Here is a 6,095-nt window from a genome sequence, read left to right as displayed (position 1 = left end):
ATGGAAGGGCGTCACGGAGAGGGCGACGGACGGCACGAGCACGTGCGACGGCGACGGGATGTAGCGATAGTCGCAGACAGACAGAAGACGGATCGTCAGACACAGTGCATAGCTACAGAGCCCGCATAGGAGAGGGTACAGTGGGGTACCAATTTTGGCACCGATGGACATTGGGATTTTATGAATAATATATTCGAAAGTAATCGTTTACATTGGCAGTTTTCCTCATTAGCAGAACGATCAATGAATGATAAGAATCAAATAATAGTTGTTGAATAAGTATTTATGAAAGGAATGTTTGTTTGTAATCATCTGATTTCCTACGAATTATTAATTATTTTGGTATTCTTTTAAATGGTTTAATAGATAGCTGCGCCTGCAAGGCAGAGCGAAGACGTTATCGGCATCTTATCGTTCCTTAAACAAAGCACTCATTATCGCGCTGTAGGTTAAAATAAGTTATAGATAGTCAGCTCCATATAACGTTGGACTTACCGACAGACTACGATTGAAGCTAAAGAAAACTATGCTTTTAATGAATGTACTGTATATTTCATGAGTTCAATCTATCCTCGCATTTCTAATATGTATAGTACAAACATTGTCGTACAACATTAAGCCATTATGTTAGGTCATTCATAAGTTACTGTAAAACTGTTTGACGTTCAAATCAAGACTTTTTTTAATCAGTCATTTAATTAACGAAAAGTCACATCAAAATATGGATTAAGTCGTATCAAAAGATCAATAGATGCTTAGTAGAATAATAACAGCCATAGTAGTGAAATGGATTTAGCGAGGGATTTGGTGAAATACTAGTGACTTGATTGATTTCTCCTTATAGCAGAATATCAAGTCCTGCATATGGGCTGTTCGATTCAATTAAGATATGAACGTATATTCGGCTTGTTGTTAGGTTATATACCTAGAAACAAGTATCACGAAACCGACCTTAGTGAAACTAGCTCTTAAAAATATATGACATTTTACATATGCTTCTTCAGCTTCATAATTATTAAATAATATAGTTCGTCATTCTCACTTTTAACCACTTTTTTTTGTTCCTTGATCAAAGGTCTTGTTGTTGTTAACTTATACTGAAACTTATAATTGTCTAGTCCTTCAATCCTGGCTCTGTAAATTCTCTACATGGTGTGCTTCTAACGGTTTAGTCCTGTGTCCTGAAAAATGTTCTGTCTTGTCTTTCTTCCGATCTTCCACAAGTATAACTCATGCTTATAGTGTCTGTGATGCCCCTATTCCCCGTGCGTCCTTGTCTAAGGATCTTGGCGTCTTCTTTGACCCGAGTCTTTCTTTCAAGGAGCACACGGACTATGTCATCAACAAGGCCAACAAAAGTCTTGGTTATATTTGTCGCATGTCCACTGAAATTCGTGATCCTTTTTGTCTTAAGTCCCTTTATTGTGTTGGGTCCGTTCCGTACTGGAATATGCCTGTGTCATCTGGTCTCCTGTTCAACTATCTCTGCTCCAAAGGATTGAGAGGATCCAGAGACGTTTTACAAGGATCGTATTTCGTAGGTCGCTGGGTCATCACTCTATTCCGCTTCCTTCGTATGACGATAGATGCACTCTATTAGGCCTTGCCAAGTTGGAGCACCGCCTCTCGGTCGCTCAGGCTTCTTTCGTCGCTGGCATATTGCTCAATACGATTGATACTCCTTCACTTCTGTCGCGCTTACATTTGTATGCACCTTGTCGCACCTTACGTTATCGTTTTCGTCTCCAGTTACCTATATGTCGTACACGTTTTGCTCGCAATGAGCCTTTTGTAAGAGCTATGTCGTCTTTTAATAGTACTTCTGATCTGTTCGATTTCAACATATCCTATCCTGTCTACCGATCCCGTCTTCGCTCCTTTTCCGTACCATAAACTCCTTCCAACTCCTTCGTGAATAATTGTATACTATAGTCAGTAAGCACTATTGCTGTAACCCAACGTGGCCGAGCAATTAATAAGATAAAAATAAAATAAAATAAAAATATCGAAGTATCCAATCTAAATAATAAAAAAAACATTTGATTTAAAATCCACTATAAAGATTCTTAATGAAACATATTGCAAAAGTCGTCAAATAAATAGCTATTGTACGTAAATATTTAAACCATAAGGATGGATGTTTTCATATTTCTCTTCTATAAAAATGTCATTTTACGTTTAATGGTCAAGTTGTTTTTCACATTTAGTTGGTTTCAAGTCTATCAAACAACTCTAATCAGTGATATATCGTTTTTTAAGCCATAATAAGCGATTCTAAACCGTAATAAGCTAAAATTTGTTTTGTAATGAAACACATAGTTTAAAGCCACATTAATAAGTAGTTTAATTCACAATAAAGACAATACAATACTAATTGTATTGAAGTGGTCCCATAATATATTCATCAACTCGAAAGTCTCAATAACATGCCCGTCATGGGTTCAAATCTCATATGAACCGTATGTTGGACTGACAATCCTGCTATGGATAAATCAATAAGCTACAGATAGCCAAGCCCATTCATGGTGGTACAGGCAGGCCTTGACCGACAACAGTTGTTGTACCAAAGAGGAAGAATTCACAATAAACTTATTAAATTGAAAAGTAAAGTTAATTAATTTTTTTTTGTAACCAAAACAAATAACTCAATTTTCGTCTAATGCAAATCGCATTTCTGTGCTGGCGCAAACACTTGGCACGCACTGTTTAAGGTAGCTGCACGTTTATGCCTCGATGCGCCGCTTTAAGCGGTTCTTAATCGTGCCGCATCCAGCGGACGGCCGATGGGACCGGATGGGAGGGCGAGGGCTGCAAAGGGTACGGGCATAGGCATACGGGCAAGGGCAAATGTGCCGCGACGTGTTCGATTGGCACGTGAAACGGAAACTGGCAGAGTGTTGGTGCGCGCGGCGTGTTTCTGTGCGCAGTTCTATTGAATCGGCGCGCCGCTCGTACTTTCACGTTTTGATTGTACGCTTCTCTCTCTCTTCTTCTCCCGCTCTCTCGCTATTCGTTCCCATGCCAACCCATCATGCGAACCAAGAATCAAAAGCACACTGGCCCGATTAGAACATAAACACACACACACACATACAACAACACTGACACTCCGGTGCATTCGGAAAACACCTGCACTGTACGTACACCCTTGCGCATTCCAGCGAGCATTTTCCAGCCTCAATGTGTCCGGGCCCTAAATCCGGGCCGCGGCGAGAGTGTGAAAAGCGCCCCATGCGGTCCCCGAGGCCACCGTTGGTCACCGTTGGAACGGGCGGATTAATGTTTTCGTTTCGATTCGTTCTGTTTGTTTTCGAAAGCCCGCAGCAAATCCATTCTATCTTGTCACCGGCGGACGGATTTGTCCCTATCGGTGGGTGGCTTAAGAGTTTCCAATTCGAAAGTGTGAACCAGGTAAGGTGCGCTAAACCGAAACGCGCTCCGTGTCTCTGTGTGACTCTGCGCGATTGTGCGGTTTAAGCTTATCTAAACTGCACCGAAAGTCTCCCTCCCAAAAAAAAAGAAGAAGGCCGACCTGAGGGAATTGCAAAGCACAGTTTTATTTTTACATTGTGCAAACATTGTTGCAATAAGCGTGCTGCTGTGACACAGTGTGGTTGCGTTTGTACGGTTGGATTGATTAATGAAGCGCAGCCCTTTTCGATGCAGAACTTCTAACCGGCCATGCCATTTTCGACCAGCGTTTTCTACACGACTTTCCACGCACAAAGCCACAAAGCTCCTTGAAACTGTCAAATTCGATTCGTCGTGCAACGGAGCCGGAACACTGCAGCTGGAGTGTTGCACTTTGGAGGGCGAGCCGCCGTCAAGCGTTCTGCCCATTAGGTAGCCCCGTGAGCGCGCACAGCTTGCGCGTGTGCTTTTTTCCCTTTAAACCCCCCCTCGCTGATCGATCATTTTAAGGTCCCCACCTGGTAATCCCAGGTAAAACGCTGTTTCCCTCCACCCCCCAAAACCGCCACCGGACTTTGACACGCATGCACACACTACTAACCTTCGCCGGAAGATTGCGCCCCCATTGGCTCGATCGCAACCTTGCCGGCAAACGCGCAATGATTGAGCTTCTTTGCTAAATTATTGATTTGCGCAGCCGCTACCCCGTACGTTTTCTAATTGGAAATTATGCCAGCAAGAAAGCTTGACACCGCTTGACAAGTGTCTGGAATGGGTTGCCGTTTTTCTCACTGCGCTTTTGATGCACTTTCATCCTCACGTTTCGTCCGCAGCGGTAATTTTGTAATAAAAAATGGGCTTCACTTTTTTGTTCCTCCGAGATGGTTTGAGGGTAGATAAATTGCCTTACAACACCGTACGTGTACGTGCTGTTTTCATCGGATTCGGTCATTTGCATGTCCGGTATGAAAACTGAGCAAAGAAAAAAATAAAGAAGAAGACGCTGTCCTGTGTCTCCATAGCCTACTTCGAGTAAGGCGCCCGAAGTGAATCTTTTTTTTTTTTGCTTTTTGATTTTATTGCCTTTGTACATTCCCAACAACCACTCTGGGCCATACTACTTCATTATCACGCTCATCCACCCAGTGGGGCACGGTTTTCCCCGCCCGGGGAACCTGTATTACATTGGGCGCTGGCTGTACTGATGCCAAGTAAGCTGTCAAGAAGTCCCCTCCCCCGCAGTTCGAGCGCGGTAGCGCATCGCCTAATGCGCATCATGGGATCCGCGCACTTCTCGGGAAGCACCACCCCCTCACACCACTTCCGCGTGCGGGTGGCTAAGCGGGGGGAGTTTGAAAAGTAATTATCGCCGTAAATTGTCAATGTCCGGTCCAATGTTCCGGAGTATTGGCCACGGCGGAAAGCATTCGTAATCCGCATACCTTCACCGACTGGCTGTGGGAGTGAGTGAGTGTGTGTGGTGGAGAGAGGGGTAAATGTTCTACCGCCACGACGGGCAAGTGTGCGGAAACCGCTGTTGACAGGGGACGGAATTTGATGTAGATTATGTTTGCTTTGTACTTGGGTGGTGGTGGCGGTGCTTGTTCTCCAACGGTTGCGATGCTATTCGGTGTTTGCAGTGGTGTTGTGAAGTAAACAAGCTCCAACCGCATTATACGAATTACAGGGGTCTGCGTGGTTTTTTGACACTTTTAATGAGATTTTTTTTTACTATTTATGTCACTGTTTTAATTTTTTTAAAAAAGATATTGGGTATTTGTAATAAATTTGTAGTACATGTGACCATACTGACCAACCACCCAATAAGCCGGTCTCGTTGTACAGTCGTCAACTCGTACGACTTAACAACATGCTCATCATGGGTTCAAGCCCCAAATAGACCGTGCCGCCATACGTAGGACTGACTATCCTGCTATGGGGGGTAATCCAAAAGTCACTGAAAGCCAAGCCCACAAGTGATTCAGGCAGGCCTTGACCGACAACGGTTGTTAAGCCAGAAAAGAAGAAATGTGGCCAATAAATCGTGTAAAATATTAAAAAAAAACATAAAAAATACTAAAAATTGTAATATCAATTGAAAACGAATGAAAATCCATGGGGTGAAAACCCTGTAGCGAGTTTTGGCAACTTTTATCAGTCAAATTACCGTTGGAACTAAGAAACGTGACGATCGGTACGTGTTCTCCCCAAAAACCATCCCTCGCACCTGTCCCTCCATTTGAAACAAATAATTATCACGTATGTATGTGTGTGTGTGTGTGTGCAGAATCACACAAATTACTCTTCGCACACACATGCATACATCCATCCGATGCCATTCGGTTGCCGTTGAACGCATAACTAAGTAAACATGCGCACACGCCGAAAGTTCGAAACTAAAACAAAAGCTACCAACCATGTTGCCCACCCCACCTCCCCTAGCACTCACATTTGCATGAAATATGAAACGATGAAATTTTAGCGATCAAACCGTCGCAGCAGTGTGGAGGGTAGGGAAGGGGGGGGGGGGGGGGGTTAGGAAAACGCTTCATTCAACATGCATGACACACACGCACGCGATAAGCGTCCTCGGCCCCTCACCCACCGCCATGATGGCCATGATATTTGGCGAGCCCGGGTAGTAGTGGGTGGATCATCGGGAGAAGGGGGAGTTGGGGGTCAAA

The sequence above is a fragment of the Anopheles coluzzii genome, chromosome 2 (genome assembly GCF_943734685.1).
Source record: "Anopheles coluzzii chromosome 2, AcolN3, whole genome shotgun sequence".
Taxonomy (NCBI): domain Eukaryota; kingdom Metazoa; phylum Arthropoda; class Insecta; order Diptera; family Culicidae; genus Anopheles; species Anopheles coluzzii.
Note: the sequence above shows the minus strand (reverse complement) of the source record.